Below are 23,713 nucleotides of genomic sequence, written 5' to 3'. Positions count from 1 at the left end.
ACTGGAGCCTTGAATTTAATTTTCATTTCTGTTTTGGCAAAAAGACCACTCTTCTTCTGGTAGGAGAATCAGCTTGCTAAGTGAAGATAGCTTATTTTGCATGCACATCTGTGCAGAGAGCCAAGCAATTCTTTGGTTCAGGTAGATAAATTACCAGCTTTCATATATGACAGATAGTTTAATGCATAGTAAAACAACTGCTGTGACTATTCATTGTTGCTAAGTGTAACAGCAAAAATTCTCTATAACAGAAATGTAGTAAAGAAATATGCTACAGTGTGGACAGATGTCCATAGGCCATTAAAAAGAAATCTGTGACCTCTTAAATTTAAGCAAACATCTGTAGTCCTATGATTTATTGTGATTTGATTTTTTTTTTTAGCATGTTCTATCTTAATAATGCTCATGTAATAACAGTTGCATATTTATTCTTTCTCATGCTTTAAGAGTCCATTTAACTTTTGAATGAAGGAAAGAACACTTAGAGGAGCAGTCACTGATGACAGACTATTGTTAAAAAGCCATCATATATTCAGATCCATCTGCTGCTATCCTGGGAGCAATGTGTTATAAACTAATAAAATTACTGCAGGGGTAGAGAAACCAGCAAAGAGAATTTAAAAAGAATCTCCATTTGTTTTATAGATAGGAGAATCATGTTCTTTTCATGTCACACAACACTTTAAAATATCTTTTCTGCACAATAATCTTCATTTTCAACGTTTGTCATATCCAGATTCATATTAGTAATTACTTCAATTTTCCATAAGTAACAATTACCTAAAAATATCTTTGTTGCACAATGCTTAGACATTTCTCAAATGTGAGGATGAACCTAAAATGTTTTTACATTTCTGAAGTGTAAGCCAGTACTAAAAATGACAAACGGAGTTAACCATATTATTAGGACAATGGATACATTTAAAAATATTCTGACCACTGTTTTTAATTATTTATTCATCCTACTGTTTGTTAGTTACTACAGAATTTTTGAATATTTCCTTAGCACCTTCAACTGAAGCATTAAAGAAAAAAAAATCACGGTAGAGTGCTCTGTTTTGGTGCCTTTTCTATGCTGTTGGCAGACACGAGCATGCATTCCAGGTTTTTATAAATGCCTTAGAATATATTTTTCTAGCTCCAAGTTTTCCCAGTCATAAATGCTTATTCTTCTTGGTAAAGAGAAAATCATGGAGAAAACATATAACAAAATTGGAATCTAGCTATGTAAGGCTTTGTTTTCATGGCATTTATTTGAATGGTTTATATTTAATTGATGAATCTCAGTACTTGTCTCTGAATGACTTTCAGTTCCCCAGTGTCTCAATCAACGCAGTGCAGACACAAACTGCAGGTGGGCTTCCTCACACTGTTATGCTGATGTAGCTTCCCTTTTCATCTTAAATGACCACCTGAGCTGAATGTGATAGACATTTTATCTGCAAGTTTATGCAGTCTTTGGCCTTTTCTGAGGCAGACTGTCAGTTTTTTCCCCCGTATTCAACACATACAATTCACAAAGAGTAAGAGTTCAAAGTGTAATTCTTATTTATTTAGTTCACCACTGCTGCCCATCCCCCTCGATTAAGGGCAGGTTCATACCTGAGCTCTAAGAAAAGAAACTCTAAACATGAAATATGTAACACAGAAGTGAAAGGGCATTAATGGTAGCTACTGAAACATATGGTTGGCAAAAAAAAGAATATATTAACACATTTATATGTTACTATTCTTTTTAAAGAAGGTATTATTACATAATACACAAGGGCATTTGTGTTAGCTACTGGGAGACATATGGCTGGTAAAAAATAAAAATGCATTAACAGATTTTGTATGCAATTTCACTCTTTAAAAATAGTCTTATACCAGAAATTTCAGCATCTTTCCTTTATTCTTTTCAGAGCAGTGATCAGAGGGAAAGGAGATTCATTAATATACACATTAGCATCAACGGGCAGATAATGCAATCATTAGTGTCATGGCTCAGGTGTTCTGTGAATGCAGCTGTAGGATCAAATCATATCACACTAATGTAAATTGTAATGAAGCTCCCAACCAGATTTTCCTATTATTTGGGTGTTAAATCTGTTTTGTCACAGACTTATGAAGTTACTGACAATAGTAAACTAACCTTTGTTATCATCTTCCTTTTAGAAAAAAAAGAATCAATAATCAAGCTGTCATAGTCTATTTTTCAGGTTACCCTTTTCACTTTTGGTAGACTGGATAGATACCTCACAAGTCACAGCTGTAAAAAAAGGCATTTTTTGACAGAACTATTAACTTCTTGGGATTTTCTAGTAGAGCCACAAGTAATGATTCAACAGTGACTCCACAAAAAAAACCAAACAAACAAACAAAAAAAACCACAGGGATGAAAGTATTATATCCTTACTAGTTTACAAAATAACATTCAGTAGCCAGATTTATGAAGAGTGTCCCTAACTGATTTCAAAGGGAAGTCTCACATTTTTGTGCTTAGAAGTGTATGAAGTATTTCTGTCTTTGTATAATTTCTTTGCTTCTGTATCTGCCCTTATTTGCTATTTAACTAAATGCTATTCCGTGCAATTATATCATAAAAGAATAAGTGAAGTTACATCATTGATGAGATTTAATTAAGTACTTTCAGCAATAAACCTTGGAGGAAAAAGTAATAAAATAAAAGAGACCAACAGAAATGGACACCACTGTTTGGAATCAATTATATTTATATTGTAATCTGGGGAAAAACAGACACAGAGCCATGCGTCTTTTATTTAGGAAGGCAGGCTTTACCTGCAAAGCAGGCCTTATCCTCAAGCATGGTTGCAAAGAATGCCATTATTTTCCATGCTTCAGCTGGTTCAGCTACAGGATCCCCCCATTGATTCCTCTCTACCTCCCTGAGGTCTAGTGAGGCTTCTCTGGCACTGGATCTAACCACCAAATTACACAGTGAGTTAGATCAGCTCTGTAATCTATTTTTAGCATTAGCTTTCTAGTGAATAAGTGACCTGAACCAACTCCCACGTCTGTTAAATCCAAAAGAGTTACGTTTGTTAAATCCAAATGAGAAGCTGGAATCTTTCCTAATAGGTAAGGTCTGATCTGTGCTTATGGTTTTGAGCTAGTCTGATTTTTTTTCATCTAGTCTGATTTTTCATTCTTAGTCCAAAATTCCAAATACTTTTGGTGGTAGTTCTCATCATAATTGGTAGTGAACTTAGTTCCAGTATTTAAAATCCTATCTTAGTTAAATTTCACTTTGTGTAGTATGAAAACTCGTATCAAAGTGTGTGAAGACCCTTGAAGTTTAAATGACCTCATTTACATATCTTGTTCTGACAGAATTATATATTATCGTTCTGTCCCATGGAGAGAAAGCAGATCACAATTTTGTCACTTGCATATATAAAGTTACCATACCAAAGGTTTACTCACAATGTGAAAACAGTTTTCTGTGGTTTTAGACCCTTCTGCTGAATGCAAAGTGTCTTAACATATGGTTACCTGTACCCAATCATTTAAATGGCAATAAATACATAATTTAAAATTCTTGAAGTAAAATACTATGTGGTATCTCCAGTGACTACATAATATTTTTCATAACAGGATTTTATTCATGTACCATTGGCTTACATTAGGCACAATGCTCTCAAGTATAGAAGCTTAATTTCCTTTGGCGCCAAGTTTTTTTTTTTTTTTTTTTTTTTTAAATCTTCCTTAAGTAATGTTGGACCTGAACCTTGACCAATGGCTGTCTCACTGATGATTTTGTTGGCACACATTACATAAAAGTTAGAAAATTTAAAATTCAGAAATCCAATTAGTGTAGAAGAAAGATTCAGACATTGATAAAACAATTAAGAGATTCGGAGTTGGTGATTTTCATGACTACTAATCAGAGAACTGGACTGGACAGAATCTGTACTGACCTGAGCCAAAAATTAACGTATCTCAGAAAGACTTAGAGAAACAACTGTCCAGAATTTTTTGGTGAGAAGTATCCTAACAAGATGCAAGACAACAGCTGTGTTACATTAAAGTTGATAAGAAAAATGTTATAGTGTACTTTCCGAGTCAGAACAAAGGTCAATTTTTATCTCCTATCCTGTCTGCAATCACCCAATACCTAGATAAGAGTATACAAATAAGAGAAGCATATATGATGCTCCCCATTTGTCCTTTCCTAGCTTTCAGCCCAATGTAGTTCTGGAACTGCCTGCAATTCCAGTTCTATATATTCAGAAGTCTTCAGTAGATTTCTAGCTGGCGGGGGTGATAAGCTGAGGTAGCCCCAAGCTGTCTGCACCTGTTATTTGCTCTCATGAACTTACAGAAATCATTACAGATCTAGAAGTCCATGGGCAGCATCAGATGTATATCTGACAAGCCCCAGTCTGGTTCTGACTTCTGGGTTATTTCTCCACTCAACAGGAGTCTGACTTGTGATGGAAGAGTAGGTTGTAATTCCATTTGTCCCTGTCTCAGGAAATATTATCAGAATGAAGGTTAATGAACTTGCTCTCAGCCCTTCACATTGAATATTTCCCCAAACAATTAAGCACTCTCTAGGACAGAAATACACAACTAAAATGACCCTATAGCCCAGTGGTTACAGCATTCCCCTGGAGAGGAATAGATACAATTTCTACTCCCTGTTCTACTGAATACTTAATGTGATATATAAAACTTTCTGTGTAGTAGAGACAGAAATGTCTAGTCTTTTAATCCCAGTGAGGCTTATAGTTGAGGTAAGAACTGATACGTTCAAAATTGTTGAGACTAAAATACCTCCTAGCATGTACAGAAGCAAAACTTCATACATAAAAAATCCTAGAGAGTCAATGAACTTATCAATATTAATAAGGATTATACAAGGGAGACCTATGTGCTTGGTAGTGCAGCATTAGAACCATGAAAAACTTGATAGAAACCCCAGTGCCACTGATTGGCAATCTTCTCTGACAACTGTCAACCTGGAGAACTATGTTAAGTCAATGCTATAAGCAAAAATGTTTGCACACTGCCCAGGCAGGAACAACAATAAGCGTTAATGCAAAAGTGCTGTGAAGGATGAGGAAAATGGGAAAAATTCTAAGAAATGTTTTGAAAATGCAGCTGAAAGAAATAGCAAGAACACTTATTCTGTAACACAAGATATTTTATAAACAGCCTTATTGCATTGGAAAGGAACAACAGATGTGAAGCAGAAAGAAAAATGCATAAGAGCAGTGACTGAAACTTGCCATCAAACAGATCTTGAGATAGGGTTAACAAATGCTCTGCATTTATCATCTCAGCAGATGAGAGAAACTTCAAGTTCACAGATACAGCACTGTTTCTGAACTTTGTTGGCTGGGGATAATTCTTTACCTCAAAACAGCATTAATTTCAACCAATGATCACTGCAATAATGCTCCATTACATGGAACATATTTCTCTGAGCAGTTTTTCTACAAACTAATCATTACCAAAGATTCTGCTAATTCCTCCCAGACTGTGCTGATCTGTAACAGATAGTAATTTTGCAAAAACAAAGGACTGTAGACCAGTTGCAATGTTTTACATTACTGAAGATTAGATATATGCATGAAAGTTATCCTTCACTTCTATTGTTCTCATCAATAAGTCACTGATCAGCTAGAAAAACAAGCCATCCTTAGTGTATAAAAAGTATATTGGTAAGTTTTTGACAAGGTTGTTTTCCTTAAACTTTTAGCCTTCTTCAGAAAAAGTATTGCTAATAATCTGTCTTATCAGCACTCCCTAACATTTTCTGAATATATTGACATATTTTAAGTGGATAAGTCAGTAAAAAAGTTTAAAGACACTGAAGTACTAAAATCTTCTTGAAAATTGAAGGCTGCCTGATTTTTCCCTATGCAAACTGAAATACCCAAACCCAGAGAAGGCTATAACGCGAGCTCAGTAGTAATCTATGCTGTTGTATCTGCTCTCTTAATAGTTGCACATAATTGTCCGCCCAGTTAGGGACACAGCTTGGAACCATCTGGATTACATACCACCTCATGTGGTCAGTACACATGGAGCAAAAATTATCAAAGAGGTAAGAGCATGGGAAAAGCCATATGCCTCTCTGCTGAAGAGAGAGTAGAGAACATAGGCTACCACCCATAATTAACTGACTTTCATTGTTTCTTATTCATACCCTAATATTTCATTATTTTCTTCATTTATCCAGTAACTAGTAATATAGAAATTTAAAAAGCAAGGAAATATTTTAAGCTAAACTGACCTTAAACTAATTAAAATATACATATTTATTAATGCACAGACTTCGTGGAAAATACTGTATTTTAAACATGGAAAATATTGGAGAAGAGTCTGAAAGTGTAAACAAGATAATTTCCATAGCAGTAATACCTTTTAGGAATATATACTGGTCTACCTATAGGTAAAATTTCCACTTGAGAGCTCTTTGTATATATTCCTAACAATAAAGCATACTAATATGTAGCTTATTTCACAACAACAATTCCAAAATTAAAAAGAAGTGTGAGAATGTAGAGAAGTAGTTTTTATTTGTTATGCCAACACTTTCAGTAAGCTGTATCTTAGAAGTATCAGGTACTCAAAGTATTTAACGTGTGTTATATCTCACCGAAGTGTAACTGTAAGAGATAAGTGCTCTTTTCTTTTTATATCTGAAAACTCACTAACAGACCAATTACTCTTGTAAGCAATACTGAGTTCTTACTGTTCTCGGTATTTTCAAATACTTACATAAAAAATGTCCCCCACTAACAACTTTTTTCCTTCCCCGAGTTGTGCTTTTGCATAATGTTAGCATGAGATCTTTATAAAGAAGAGTGATGGATTCCTTTCTAAACGGGGAACGTTGATGTTTTTGCTTTGTGTGATGTTTAATTATTTAAATCAGGTAATGTCCAAAGGAAAGATTTAAGACACTTCATTTAAAGTAGTGCAGCCCTCTGCTTGTCGCAGTTTTCCTGAACTAAATTCTGCACTCCAGTACAGTTTGAATGATATAGGACAAAGTTGTCCACACTTTTTCCTGCTTTTATTGGCCTTCTAAGGAATGAGCATTGAATTAAACTTCTTGAGGAATTGCCATTTTCCTTATGGATATATGGTAGATGAACTTATGCACGTAATCCAGATCTTTTTCTTCTCCTATTATTATTGTTTCAGAGTGACACGTAGACTTATCTTTTGGTTTAAGTTAAGAGTTGTGATTGTCTGGTTCATCTTACTATCCATAAAATAAGAATATGAGTTCATTTGAAAAAAGCCAACTACAATTTAGTTTCCATGAAAACAGTCTTCACAGTTTAAGGTTTTGGCATTTCATCAGCAGATGACATTCTTACATTTGAATGAAAACCAATTCTTAAAAAGTGCATGCACTGAATTAAAATAGTCAATCAAAGGAATTGTCTATTTCCATAGCAGGATGTGAAATAGGAATTAGCCTTTGGATGCAAGAGATTCCAAGCCCAACCACTCCATTTGGCAGTTAGTCTTGCTATGGTAAAGCCAAGTTTAATTTTGTCTAATTCTGAGTTATAGAATTAATTTATTTGTCAAAGTGTGTTGCTGAGAGAGTGACAACAAATGAAAATACATAAATGAAAAAGAAGCAGAAAAGTAATACAATCTAACCCTGAAACACCAGCAAGTTAGCTGAGGCCACATCAATTCTAACACAATTATTTCCTCAGAGGTGTGGTACTCTGCATCCTGCAATACAAGCCTTACACCACCTATGTCAATTCAGAGAGCATTTTTCTTTTCTGAAGACAGAAGAGAGGGAAAGGGTTGGTCTAGTAGTGCCAGTGCTGGCCAGACTTTCAGGAGTACAGGGTTCAATTGCTAGAAAAGTAATTTAACTTTGGAGAAAGAGTCATTTAGTTCTGTCTCTTTTCTGTAGCTACAAGCTGTGCGCAAACATTGCCTGCCTGTTTTGTGCAGTAAGAACTATCACATGTTGCATCTTTGGAAATTGTGTAAGGTGACAGCTCATATACCAGTATTGCTCCTAACATTAAATACATAGCAAGTAATCATTTTGCTTTGCCTTCAATCAGAAAAGTTTGATTCTGTATTAAATATGCATCCAAATATAAGAGCTATTCTCAATTACAGATGAAGTCTTAGAAGGGGTTTATTAATATGTATATGTTAGTTATAGTAAAATTTTGAGGTGTAAATAATAGAAGAGCAATAATTCAGTGTATGCTGAAAACATGAAAGTATTTTTAAAAAAATCTTATTGAAAGGCACACTGAGTTTTTTTTTTTTTTTTTTGCAACTGTCTTTCTGCCTCTACACATCATTCTCATAACCATGTTTGTTGGAGTCACAAGTCAGTAGCAGAACTGCTACAGGTGACCTAATGTATCATACTGCTGGCGAGCTCCTTTAGAACTACACCACTCCAGTACCTCTCTAGAAAGGATTTTAGGAGGAGGAAGAGTGCTAGATTATCTCCTTTCAAGATAAACGGGACAACAGTAAGTACACAGCAGTAGATTCTCTGGTCTTGTTGCCTGTCTTCCCATTCTGTATTTCTCTTAACAAAACTGTACCAAAATAACTGGGCTTTGAACTGTAGTAGTCTGACTAAATTTCTCAACTACATTTTCCCAGATAGAATGAAAGAAGTATAACAAAGGAGAAACAAATTACAGTAAAAAAGCTGTAAAACTCTGCAGTTAGTTTTGGTGGACTTACTATACTTTATAATTATTATAAAGATTTTCAGTAAAATATCTGGTTAAAATGAGTTGACTTAGGCACCACGTAACCAAGGAAACTGTCAGAAAAATAGATAACATCATGGCTGATCCAAAACATCTGAAGATTCTTTGCTTTTTTTTTTTTTCCATAAACATATTTATGCACATACCTTCAATATATACAACTCAATTTAAAAAAACATTGCAGCAACAAATGTAAAGTGTTTGCAAGTTTCTGGTCATCTAGGACAGGCAGTGAGAGCGTACTGCCCACATTGTAGGTACATCAATTCTACTTAGCTTAAGTTATCTGCTAGCCAACCCAGGAATTATGAAGAGGAGGTTATACTATAACTACACATAAACAATGTTAATGCTAAGTCATTTTTGAAAACAAGCATTTCCTTGTGACAACTACTCAGCTGATTAGTATGTCTCCCTTGCCCAAAGAAAATGTGAATTTTATAAGGGTGGAGTTTTCACATCAGCTCTGGCTTCTTCCATGTGTGAACACAAACTTCATTTTGAATATATGCATGATAATGGATTTCAAAGGTAACTTAAAAGGATTATCCTTTCCCAAATGTGCTAAGGCTTTCTACCTCCTTAGGTCGCAAACATAGCACAATTAAAAAGAAACTTCCAGTATTCTGTCAGTACTCCTTTTTATAGAGAAAAACTTCAAACCTGCATGAAGAGAGACTAACCATTATTTAGGAGAAAGACACTCCAGAAACTAACAACAGCATTGACACTTAAGTGTAAGTATTTCCTTGTCATTCTGTATAAAAAATTAAAAACTGTTAAAAAATTAAAGACTGGACTGTTTTCCTTAATGAAGGCAATCAATCAATAAGAAAACAAACCAAGTCACTAACAGATAAGTTGTTTATACAGTAAATATGCAAATAAAAAAGAAAGCATAGTTTGCAAGTAACGGCTAAACATAGAACATTTACTTACCCTGGTAAAGGATCTCTCATGTTTTTCAAGATGTTTCAAGAGCTTTTAATGTAACATTCCATTTTACATCCTTACAGCAAGATGCTACCATTACAAGATGAATTATATTAGTGTGCTTTGTTTAATGCATTGAGGGAGAATGAGGTGCTATCAAAGACCAAGGACAACATTGTCCTAGATGTGAGTAAGTTATCGCTTGTGTCCTCAGGATAATTCATTATTTATGGCAAAGTAGGCAGAAGAGAGTTCTGAGCTGTCCCAGGCCAATGAGCAGGTCATAAAAAAAAAATCCTTGCTTACTTGGTGATTAAAGTATTGCCATTTTGTGCTGTGTAGTAGCATACTAAGTTGATTCCAGGAAAGCGAGAAAGTGTGAAGTTCACCAATTGTATAAGCAAGTTTTATTAGTAAAGGTCAACCTAAGGCTGATCAAATCAGTACTTAGGGTTTTTAATCTCTTCACTGCAATTGAAAACAAAGGGAGGGATTTTTACCTTTTATAAAACTCTGTAAAAGATCATAAATAATTAAATCCAGAAAGTTGAGTTTACAGACTGTTACAGAAGTGATAATGAAAGCAAGACTAGAAATGGCTCCTTTTTGCTCATTCAAGTCAAATGACAGTAATTTATTTTGATAGTCATGACACAAGATTCAGACTGCAAACCAAATAACAAAATCCCAGTATCTATTTGACTTGACCCCCAAATAATTGAAATGCAAGACATCTTTGTTATAGGAACTGTTTTGGTGAAGAGGTGTAGTGTCCTAGTGTCCTTCCCCCCACCCCCCCCAACCCTAATGCCACTCTAATTTGTGTCAGAGCTGCCAAGCCTTGCTTTGTTTAAGCTGAAAGGAGAGTGCCGCTGCAGCACTGCCACGATAGTCCTGAAGTCCTATGGGGTGGCAATGCAGCCCCTCAGACCAGCGTCTAAAATCTCTCTTAGTACAGCTATTTCTTCCTTTGACCACTGAAAGAATCTAACAGACTGGCTTAGACACCATACCCAACTTTTAAACAACTCAGCTGTCACAAAATAACTTCTTCACAGAAGACTTTCAGTTACTATTTACTACTCAGTGGCTTCCTGGCATAAGACTTTACCAAACCTTGGTAGTAGACTGTAGATTTTATATTCTCTGCATCTTAATGTAATGCCATAGCTGTAAAAATATCTGGATAGAAGTATTTACGTATTTCATTTCTATTGAGAACAGACCATAACACTCCAACCTTCTTAACATCACTCCCCCAATTTGTTGTTTGTTTTAAATAACAGTAGGTCAAATATAGGTTCAAACTGCAAAGAATTACTTCGTCTTTCACTGAATGTTTCCCAATGGGGTTAGTTTCAAAATTAATAAAGGCAACTGCTGAAAAAATGTTTTGCTGTCAAGCTTCTAATATGGATCTATCTGAAGTTAATATACTCAACACACATCCTATTTTCTCCCCTCCCCAGAAAATTTTGATAGTTTCCTCATCTCTGCTCCTGCACGTACCTTTCTCTTGATAAAAATGAAAGAACTATCACTTAGGCATAGGCATATCCATGATTTAATATATCTGTTCTTATATTAGACAATTGTGTAGTTTAAATAACAACTATGAAAGAATAAATATTGTGAGACTAATTGCAAACACATTTTCCATAATAGGATAGAAACCAATTTATCTCTGAGTATATACTGATAAGACTATCCCTCTTTTTTTTTTTCCCCTCCAAATGAATACAGGTTAAAATTCATTAAAGATGACACATCTTATGTCCTCTTAAAAATTGAGTTAAACGGGGAAGAAACATACTCTTGTTATGAACTCCCCCCCCCCCCCCCCCATGTTTGAATTGCCATTCTAGTCTTACTCAGATTTTAACTGTTCCTACCATCAAGAAAGTAAATTTGCATGGAACTTGGATGGGTCTTATTGTTTATTCAGATGCTTCATTAAAATTTACTCTTTGATTATTTTCTTCTACAGTCTAAGAATCTCTGATTTGGATGCTTTTCTCTTTTTCTCTGCAGGGTGCTTATGTGGTTTCTGTGCCCATATTAATGTTCCAATATGGTGGCCTATTTTGCTTAAAATTCTGGGGTACCTGGGTATGTGAAAGACGGGTGGATGTCTTTATCTTCCATTACAAAAAGCTAGCCTCTACTCCTGTAACTCCCAGTAGGCCAAGGATAATATTTCATCAGATAGGAAGCATATAACCAAGTGTTTCTGCAACTAATTGCATTCTTTTCTGATATTCATCTCATGTTCAGGAAAATTCAGATGAGGGACAACTGGGTTAAACTCCTCTTGTAAATAGGGCTACAATAAATGCAACTTTTTTTTTTTTTTTTTAAGTGATTAAAAATAGTTATAGGTTATTCCTTTAAAAAGCTAAACAATCCTTCTCTTACTTTCCATCCTTAAAACTTGAAAATAATTATCCAGCTTTTCAACAACTCTGTTTTGGGACTGAGATGCAGACTGGAGACTTGTGCCTCAGAGTCCATACTGCTTCTGAATTACAAGCAGTTACAGTAGATATTCTAAGCCAGTCCTGGCAGCAGTAGCAGAGAAAATACTGCAGTATTAGACTTCTGTAGCAATCAATGGGAAAGCATTGGCACAATCTACCCTAGGGTAGTTTTCTTACCTAGCATAATAATTAAAGCTGTATTTTAAAGTACTAACACAGGACAGTGCTTTCTGAGACAATAAAACGACTGCAATCAGTACACTTAATTAACCCTCTCCTATTTCCCCAAAGAATTTTTCATGTTGTTTTTACTCCATCTTTTGTTCTCATTATGTGTTGTCCTGACCTTTCAGTCTGTAAAAAGAAAAAAAAAATAATCAAAAAACATTTCCTTTTTTATTAAAATATTGATTGCAGGAGGCCTGGGACCACAGTGAAAAGCAGAAGTAATCTATGATCTAAACACATCAACTTTGTTAGACAGCCAATAACATTTGGCCCAATAGCAATAGCAGCATGTACCTACCTGGCTTTCAGATGCAACAAAGCAAAATAGAACAAAGGAACACAAACAAACAAATAAATTATGCTATAAAATCAGAAACAAATATAATTACCAAGAGAAAACTTTCAATAATTCTATCTAGGCATGAATATACAGCTTGAAGAAGCTACTAAAATAAGGATTATAGGTATTGCTTGATAATGTAGGGAATAATGTTTCAATATATAGGAATATGGACACCAATACATCTAAAGCTGAACGTATTTTGGAAGCAACAGCATCTTGTCTCTAGAGGCACACAACTCTTTAGAAAGGTTTACAGCAACATTGCCTGTTGTGATGTTAGCTGACCAAACGGGTAGATTCCAAAATATTTTCCTACATAAGTTTTTGAAAATAATATAGATGAACATGTATAATAAAATACCATATTTTGAAACATCATAACTTTGCCACCATCCACTTGATACAAGGCCTTTTTGATCTTTTAAATATTTATACAAGGACTTACCCACTAATGACCCATTAGAACCCTTATTTGGCTTTGAATTTTATTTGTGATACACCCTTGTCTTTCTACTTCAACTAATCTGAAAACCTCCAAACCAATTTAGTTATTACATTAAGTTATGACCAGCTGCTGTTGAAGGTCAGAGTACTTGAACAGTGTAGTATTAGGCCATGGCTCTGTTTGATGTTGTTAAACTTTTATTTCTGAAGGTCTAAAACATACACTTAACTTTAGTCGTAAATAAAATGAAAAGAAAGGAAGTGGTCCATAATGCAACTATCCTTAGTTTAATTCTTCTCATTAATCTACCTTATTGGTTGTGGCATGCACTTGTTATACCCAGTGAAGGTTTAATAGCCCCGTTTCTTTTACCATCATCCATACATAGGCCTGTGGATCAATGACAATTATTACTTAATGAACATGTAATGATGGGTAAGCCCAGGGAGAAGGGAACAAATAAATCACTCATTATAGTCTTGATTGCAAGCTAGCACCGTCTCTTGTCAAAGTGATATGTTGTGCAGGTTTGTTTAGCCAACATCTTCAGCAGTAATCAGTGTGATCAGGTGCTTCAAAGTGCTGGAAATCTTCAATGACCAAAAGCATATTCTACATCAAAAGGAGATGCTCACAGAAGGGTTTTCACTTTACCTGAAAACTTAGAAGAGCAGTTCCTTTAAAAAAAGCTTGGAGCTGTTTCTTCCTCATTTTTCTAAACTGTTATTTTCCTTCCTACTTAAATATGAGCGGAGTTGCATTCTTACTCCAGTTTGAGAAAGAAAACATTTCCAGAAGCTTTAATGTGCAATCCACAATGATTAAGCATTATTTTAATAATGCTTGAATGTTCATGAAAAATTGTACAACCCAAGGAACACTATATTCATAAACCCAAGACAGCAAGGAGTCATGGTGAGGTACATCAGATCAATACTGTGCCAGTAAAACAGGTTGTGTGTTTTACAAGTGATGCAGGTATTCACTTCTGTGATGTTAATCCCTGCTCGTTAAGCTGGAGGTGAAGTGCTGACTTCTTTCATCCTAGTAACAATCACTGAAAGTTCTACTCTGGCTAGCATATTAATTTTTGTTTGTTTTGTTAATTAGACAACTCTACCAGTGTTAAAATAATGAAAGAAAGGAAATCAACCATCTAACTGGTAATTCATAAGAAAGTTAGATAATATCTTTCTGGGAAAAGAACTGTGAATTAGATTTGTGCAAAAGTATAGCGTTGTAAATTCTATAGATTTCCCACCTCTCCCCCCCGCCTTTTTTCTTTTAATATGACACCAAGTGTCCTGCTTCACTAAATAATTTGGATCTAAATAGCTGATGTTTTGGCTTTTTCAAACAAACACCCCCCCCCCCCCCCAAGGGTTACAAAAACAACATTTAAATGAAGTTATTTATAACTTCAAAATAGGATGCCATCATTTTCATAGGATGAAAGCAAGATATCACCACTGGAAAAAGAGAAGCTATAATGTGAAATGTTTTCAAGAAATAATATTTTCCAAAAAGTATCTACACTTTAGCAAAGTGTTACTGTCTAAAAGAAAGATCATTCCACAAAGCAGTTTTTTTTACAGTTCTTCTGAATTCATGTTAATAATCCCTGATTTGCAAAGTGGCCTTTCTAAAAATTAATAAGGATGCTTAGTTTTATTTCACATACAGATTAGCAGCTTTCTACGAAACTATTTGGAAAAGAGAATAATGCTCATGGCAACTCCCTGCACAAATTTTAACAAGATTAAAAAAGTTAAAAAAGGCAAAAACACCAACAGTTCCTCATGTAAGGATGACATGTTCTCCATGTTGCATATTTGTTTATTTGCTTTCAACCTTGAAAGGAATGTTTATACAAAACTTAAGAAAACATTTTTACGGTGCAAAGTTTCCTTCTAATCCAATCCACCATTTGCTAGACATAAAGGACTGTTAGACATTCAAATAACAGGTTATCTGTAAAGCACCAAAAAAAAGCACTTTGCTTTTCCAAACATATCATTAAAGAAATGGCTTCTATGGGGAAAAAAATAAAATAAAAAAAAAAAACAGTTTTCAAAAGGTTTTCTGTCTATAAAAAAAAATAAGTGGAAGAAAGAAAGGAAAAGAACTGTTTCAAGTCAAAGCAACAACAGTAACAGTTCTAGGGCAATGTGAGGTTAGAAGAGAATTTACTTAACTGTAATTCCTATCAACAGGAAAACTCATAATCATTTTTATCTCCGCAAAGCCTATCAAACATGAAAAAGGTTTATTGCTGAAATGGGCTGTATCTGCTTAAGAATCACAGGAACATATTTAATTACCTTTTCCAGTATCTTCAACCAAGGTAGTCCTTCTCACAGAATTAACTTCACATGAAATTTATTCCTTTATATTTTATATGGGTTTGGATTTCCTTTGTTTATTGGTTTGGGACAGGCAGCTTTTGAGACTAGCTTGCCTGTCAGCAGAATGCATGACAGTTTAAAAGATCAGGATTTCTATTTTAGAATGTCACATCCAGGAAAGAACAGCTCACACTAAGAAATGCAAAGAAGGCCTTTTTAACTCAGTGTTACAGAGCCAGAAATTTTGAACGAAGATATGGGCATCTCCTAAGCAACAAACTTCATTACTTATAATCAATGGAAAGAGGTGGACTCCTTAAAAGTCTTTCCACAATTAGAGTATTGGCTACATTTGAGGACACCTAACTCAGACTCTCCTAACACCAAAAGAGAAACTAAGTCTGATACAAGACAGGGTTATACCATCCTTACGTTTTTGTTTGTTTATTAATTAAAAAGATAATTAAAAAATAGCAGAAAATAGCTACAAGCACAAGTACGTGTCTTACTCTTGCCACCATAGAGAAGCAAGTAAAGTATTCTACTTTTCATTTAGTCACTGAGGTTTTGAATGAGTTCCTGAGTCACTGCCGACTGTAAATGCTGGTATTAAGAAGAGAAAACAAATATTTATCGTTTAAAAACCAGTATGCCACATTACTCACATATTTCGAACAAACTAGAGAATAACATGATTTCCTTCTGTTTTCTAAGTGAGTAAGAGCAAAGGAAGAAAAAGCAACTTATGACTGATCAGGACAAAAGAAGGTGACAAAATCCTCATTATCTCATAAGGAAAAGTGTGAGAAGGATAAACAATTCATGACTTTGGACTAACAAAGATCTCAGACATCATGGCTGAATCAGACTTTTTATAGCCTAGCTTTCTCCAAATACACAGAATGCCCAATGACATTATTCTATGCATCTCTGAGGGACGCCAGGTACATGCTAATGATAATGCACGACACAAATACAGAATTAGAAGTCTTTGTTCCGTCTTATTTTTGGTCAACACAACATGATTCTTATGTGCTATGGATAAGACTACATTCATATTCAGTCTTTCTGTGAGCAATATGTATGATAAAATAAAGCACTTTTAGCTACTCTGGGAAGAAAACCAGAATTGTATAGTTTTGTTCTATGGAGGAACTAACTCATAGTACTAGACATCTTTATGGCTGTGCTGTTACATTCACAACCCAACACCTGCCTTCAGCTCTGTAAATCACACCAAAAAAGGACAATGGTTGAAGCACCTTCCAGATGTGTGTTGCTCCTTCCCTGGACTACCCTAGACTCAACACTCTTGAAGCTATTGTCAGAAATTCACTGTTTAGCACAGACTAAAAGTTAAATAATTCTTTACTCTATAAAAGTTTTATTGACGTCTCTAATTAAAGGGTAGACTGAAACAAAAGATGTGAAAGCATTTTTATTATGTGAACAGTTATCCTTTTCGGTTACAGTATTTGCGATCTTCACAATGTTGTCCTACATTTAGCATATACTTTTTCTGTTCATGAAGATGCTTGGATATTTTCTGATCCCATTTTTGGTTGCCAAATGAAACATATTACTAAAATTACTTTGTACATTGAAACTGAGTGGAGCTTGATGTTTTAATTAGAATCAAAATCCTCAGAGGTATGAAAGCAAGCTTATATTTATGTAAAGGAAATAAAATGAAAGTTAAGGTGTTTAGTACGCCACTTTCTGCCACTGCATAAGAAAGTTAACACCATTATGACTACAACAGTGTAAAGTTTGAAAATGTGCTGACACATTATAATTGCTTCCAATACAGCTTTATGCGGTGAAATATGATTGCAAGTATGGTTTTAAGTAGAAGGAAGAGTTAGAAGCCAGTGGTGCTGGAGGAAGCCAGAGGAACAAGGAAGTACCTCTGAGTGGAACTTGATTTTGTTTAGTGAGATTTTAATACTACTTATGAGGACTAAAGAACATGTGGTTGTTTTTTTTTTTTTTTCTTCCTACAAATAGTCGATCTGATTTTAATGGAATCACTATCAGTCTTCCACAGCTGTACATGAATAGGGCGATGAGAAAAATTGCCCTTGATTAAAACCAGGTTCTATTTCATTTTCAGAAAGATCTTAAGACTTACAATTTGTTTTCTGACACCACTTTTTAAAAAAAGCTCTAATGCTATTATGCTGGGATGAAGAACAATTTTGAGGATGGGCAACAAAAAAAGTTAACACGCTTTCATGTTTTTGAAAAACAGTCTCGAACACAAAGCCAAATGAGATGTCACATATTAAATTTACAGATCTTCGATAGATTTAAGAGAAATATATTTGGGTATTCATAAAATAACATTTATTGCATTTATTTTTATTCATAGTTTCCACTTTTTCCCCTCATTTTCTTTATTCGAGTATGTTCTTTGAGATTGTATAGAAATGTCATATGATTTGTTATAAATACATCTTCAAAGCTTGCTTAGCTTTATATACAAAAGAAAGCAAACAAGCAAAAAAATCTTGAAATAGTCAAGGACAAAGAAGATAAGCTACATTTTACCAAAGCTGTCTCAAATCAAGGCAGGGCACTAAAAATGCCAGCCAGTTACATATGCCACATTGCTCTCTACTATATAAATCCTTACCACTGCTATGTTCTTTTCCTACTGGATATAGAAGTATTAGCTGTAATTTGTCACTGTGGTATGTCAAGGAAGGTTTGCTCTTAAAATGCCTCTTGGAGAGTAAACAGCAGCCTGCAGAGCAGGATTTGTTTATATCACTTTTGGTACGATGAATAACACACTTAGAAAGATATATTGAATATGAAACATGGAAGTGTAAGAGTTCTGACTTGTGTTAAGTATTCACTGCCGTTTCTGCCAGTACTAATGTATGAAGCTCATGTATTTCACGCAAAGCCAATACAGGTCATTAATATATATCTCCACTAAAACCTCTTGCACATAACTTGTCATGTTCTCCTCTTTTTTTCTTCAGTTATCTAATATTTCTGTCCACTACTTAACAGTCACCACATCTCATCGAAGGGCTAGCTGCATTTCAGTGTTAAGAGAAATGATTCCTGCTATATGCATGTATATTTCTGCACATGTATATAGATACACCCACACTGAAAAGGCTGAAGCACTATAGACTGCTGAAGTGACATGCACAATGAGTTACATTGACACAGTCTGCTTTCAATCCACACATACAAAAAACGCCCTAAACACCAACAGTGTTAGGCTGCCTGTAGCTACCATGAGAACGAAAACATTGAAGATACTCAAAACATTTTTCCCCTGAGAAAGCAACCAATCACCCAATCTATCTTCTATTGCTTAGCGCAGGTACCTTGGGAGGTGACTGGAGACATCCCTGGAAGCATCAGAGTGGAAGAGATCCCTCTAATGAGGCAATAAAACTTCAGTTGTATTGCATCCTAGTCAATAATTACTAGCATCTAAGACTACAGGGGAATTTGGTATAGATTCACACATAAGTGAGAAAAAAAAACACACACACACAAAAAAACATAACTATCTGATTCATAGAAACACAATAGATTTACTGACCTTCCCACACTTCTCCCCCACCTTCACAGCTCATCAGAGGTCCACATAGCTGTGAACAGAACTGAAATCACCTGCTCCTCCACCCACCTTAACAGCATTTATAGAGGCACAAGGACTGTGGGGATGTTCTCTTGCCCAAGTTTCTTAATCACCCAAGAAGGGCTGGGGTTGCAGCCAGCTCCCTTTTTATTACAGCCAATGGGATTGTGTTTCATGGAAAAAAAAATCAGTGTGTGAAAGTCGGAAAATTGGCTCAAATCTGGGTCTTCTCCCAAAACAAATTTGGGAAGCATCTCTAATCCCTTAGCTAGAAGTTGGGAAGTTTTCCTGTACACTGAGATTCAGTTACACCATTGTTATCTGTAAATTGTTTCCTATCTTTAGCACAGCTGGGTGATTGTCTCTGTGAAGTGTTAAGGAACACTTAACATAAGTTACACGTGGTTAGAGAGAATACTAGTATACTAGTATGCAGAATTTGAGCAAAGCTCCCTCCCTTCCTCCCTTCCTTTTTTCAAACCATTCCTGCCAATTCAGTTGGTTACATTTGCTTTAAGATTCAATCTGCAGCTCAAGGGCAGTAATTTGTATGTTATACTAAGGTACTCAATTCACAAAGCTCATGGGAAAATTATGTTACTGATAGCAGAAAGCCAGGGGAAGAAAAATGCAGGATACAATACAATAACAGAACAAAGCATTTTAAACATTATGAAATGCATTGCATAATCTGTTATTCTTTATAAAACAACAGCTATGACTTCTCCTTGATTGCTACCTCGATTGAAGCAGACTGTACATAGTTGTCATATTCTGTACACCTCTGCAACATATAGTCTTTACCTTGTAGGTTGGAGGCCACGCTGTACTTTTAAATTCACAAATTACATTAAAATACGTGCAGTACGTTGAAATATCATTGGTAGGAAAATACCTAAATAGTACTAATATAAGAGTTATTACCATATCTAATGTAAATGGTGTTTTACAGAGCTTTCTAGAGCATTACAAACAGGCGCAGATTTTATTTCAAATTTAGTCATGTTTCTACCTCAAGAATTATTTTTAGTCAGTCATTTGGCAAAGACTAATTGAGCTCACTTACATTATACAAGAGCAGAAAACAAATGCAATCTAGTTTAAGATGTATTGCTGTGTAGACAGTAACTCAAAACATCTTAGACTTGATAATTCATTAACAGGATTCAAATCTTTGGATTTTAGAGCCATTTGGTTAGAGCTCAAAAAGGAAACTGCAGCATGCAAATCCTGGTAGTAGCTCGTTTTGTGACATTATTTTCCTAGCATGTTTTACATAAGTGTCACTTCACTGAGTTCAGGGAATTTTTTATTTAGAGTACAAAACCAGAAATGAGTTAGACTCATGTTCAGTGCTTTAAGAGACCTCCAAGAAAGCATGCTGTTATCTCACTATTTGAAAAACAAGATTGATTGTATGTCCTACCTCTTCCAAGCAATGAATATGAACCCAACCCTAAACTTACTAGAGAAAGCTTTAATACAGAACGGGCCTGTCAAATGTAAATGAAGTTCACAGGTTAAATTCTAAGTGTACCGCTGCTGCTCTCAGCCAAGTTTATTATTTTATTATACTTTCTATTGATTGCCATCATCACCCTATTGACTGGCTGTGTACAGTGTTTGAGAAGGTTCAGAAGAATCAATGAAGCTGTGGGTAAACTGTGGGGATCTTGGTGGGGAACAGGATGAACTGCTTAATGATGCCTACAAAAATACTTCTGTTTTGCACTTATAAATAAATAACAGGAAAAAAACAGATCTAGGACCCTTCTGAAAACTTACACCACATTAGAAAGTTATATTTGACAATTCACTATTTCACAAAGCAAAATATGCAGTTAAGAAATGTATTTTGAAATACACTAATGGTTCGGTATTCTTTGCATCAGGGCTTCAGAAAGCACTGGGTGATGCATTCAGGGTAAGGAGCTCTATTCCAAAGATACAACTCACCTTGGATACCACACTCTGGCCAGATTGCTCTCCTCAGTTCCGCACGGCTTTTACATCAAGCACTATGGACCTCATGGCCCGGTGTTGCAGGTGGGCAGTGGATGTCACAGCAACACAGAATGGTTGACTTTGGAAGGGACCTTTGGAAGCCATCTGGCCCAACCCTGGGCCAGCTAGAGCTGGTTGCCCAGGATCGTGTCCAGACAGCTTCTTTCTCCAAGGAGGGAGTTCCCACAACCTCTCTGGGCAGCTTGTTCCAGTGCTAAGGCATCCTCACAGTGAAAAAGTGTTTCCTGATGGTCAGAAGGAAGCTCCTGTGTTTCAGTTTGTGTCCACTTCCTCTTGTTATCTCACTGAGAGCCACAGAAAAGAGCCTGGCTCTGTGCTCTTTGCACCCTCTCGTCAGGTCTTTATATACATGGATAAGATCCGCCCAGCGACCCCCCACCCCCACCCCGAGCCAGACAGTCTCAGCTCTCTCAGCCTTTCATCCATGTGAGAGCTCCAGTCCTTTAATCGTCTTAATGGCCCTTCCCTGGCCTCTTTCCAGTAGCTCCATGCCACCTGTAATGGGGAGCCCAGAACCGGCACGGTGCTCCACATGTGCCCTCATCCCCCTCACCAGGGCAACAATCACCTCCGTCAACCCACTACAACAACAACCTGCTACTGTTAAAATTCAGAATGTCAAAATTAGCTAATGAAATCAGCCAGAGTTCCAAGATCAGTTTCTGGCTATTAATTTAATTTATTTCATGTTTACCTTTCCCTTATCTTAAACAGGTGTTTCAGGCTGTACCATATTTAAAAAGATACTACAAAAGAATGCCTGTAAAACAATTTATGGTTTGTTTATGTGAATATTGCATCCATCCTAAGCAGTAGCTAGATACTTGAAAGAAACAAAGAAGGAGCTACTGTATGTGTGTTGAAGGGATTTTTGTAATTTTTTTTCCAAGAATACTCTCCTAAACTATGAAAAAAAAAAACAAAAAACTGTTTTTCTGCTATAAGACCTATCATGAGAGTATGTAGTGAGAATAAAAAATATATGCCACATTAATATTCCACAATGCTGTAACTCATGACAAAGATTTAATGTGAACAGAAAAGGAATCCAATTAAATCATTGTTATAACAGTGCTTTAATTAAGACAGGTCCTTTTTTAACAGAGTAGTAAATGTCTAAACTTTAAGTCTTCATCTTTTAAATATGATACTGCAAAAAAAAAAAAAAGGATCTAATCTTCATACACAAAAAATATTTCATTCAAGTTGCAACAAAGTAAAACAAAAGCAGCTTGGATTGAAGTCGGAGGGCATGATACCAAAGTAAAAATTAGTTTTACGGTTCCAGGACTTATCCTACTTAAATGCAATTTACCTAAATGCTTGACAACCCTCTAGCCGTTTTTTCCTCTTCTCATGTGATGCAATATGCACATTTGAACAAATCATTCCAAAGTCTCTTCTAGCTGAATTCATGCTGTATGGTGGTGTCCCACAGCGTGGCTCAGACTGCAGATTCCTAAGCCAGATACTGAAACCGTGTCCAGAAGAGATCAGTGTGTAAATCATTCCCTTATAAATCTAGCATTCCTTCCAAAGGAGTCAATCAGAGCAGGCGGGGGTGTTCTCAGCCCCTCCAATCTAGGTGAAGGAATTAGTTATGTTTTAGCTCAAGTATGCAATCTGAATCCACTAGCCCAGGGAACCACATAATGGTATTTTATAGCCTCAGACAAATTTATCCGAATGAAAGATTTAAGTCATCATGACCTGATACACTTATCGAGTTTTGTTCCATTCACTAGTCTGCCCAGGTCAAGTCACACCTACTGATTTAACATAATATGCCCAGCAAGGGAGATCATGTCCCATAAAGAGGAGACCATAGTGTCGGGTAGCATAAAGAGCACTGATCAGCAGAACAGAGCCTTTGAAACGTAATCTGTATGCTATTAAAATTGAACCAAAAAAAAGTGAAGTTTTTATTGTCATTCAACCTACCATAGCAGCTTAAAATAGATTCTAATTCTGGCTGGCGTAAATTATTTTAACATTAAAAGTTCTATTAATACCATTCAATAATATATGCCTTTTTAAAATATAACACATAGGTCAATTTTTGATTAAGATTAAAACTTCTCTATGAGAAATGACTTCATTTTGTCCCCTCATCAATGTAATAGTCTACTTTTAATGCGTTTAAATAAATATGAGTGTACCTAAGAGCAAGTTCACCATGGATGGTTATGTAAATACACTGCTCATTGAAGGCCATCAAACTTAAGCTGCAATTACAGCAGTATTGCTACTGCATTGCTGTAGAATAAAAATAAAATAGAAACTAACAAAGCCACAGATTATTCCCTACCAAAACCTTGCTCTGCACAAGCAGAATGTCAACATTTCCATTTACATTTTTAACACTACAGCTACATTTTCTACTTAGAAGAAAATTAGTATCATAAAGCTTCACATTTATCATTTCATGGTGTTCTTCACATTTTTGATTCAGCATTTATGAGCTTGCATTGAGCTAGCAGTTTATTATTATCCACTTATAGGAAGCCAACAAAATAGTAAATTATGTATTTGAATGCCCTGCTGGGTGACATTTTAAAAGTTCATTTAACTTTTAAGTCAT

Source organism: Cygnus atratus, chromosome 13 (assembly GCF_013377495.2).
Source record: "Cygnus atratus isolate AKBS03 ecotype Queensland, Australia chromosome 13, CAtr_DNAZoo_HiC_assembly, whole genome shotgun sequence".
Classification (NCBI taxonomy): domain Eukaryota; kingdom Metazoa; phylum Chordata; class Aves; order Anseriformes; family Anatidae; genus Cygnus; species Cygnus atratus.
Note: the sequence above shows the minus strand (reverse complement) of the source record.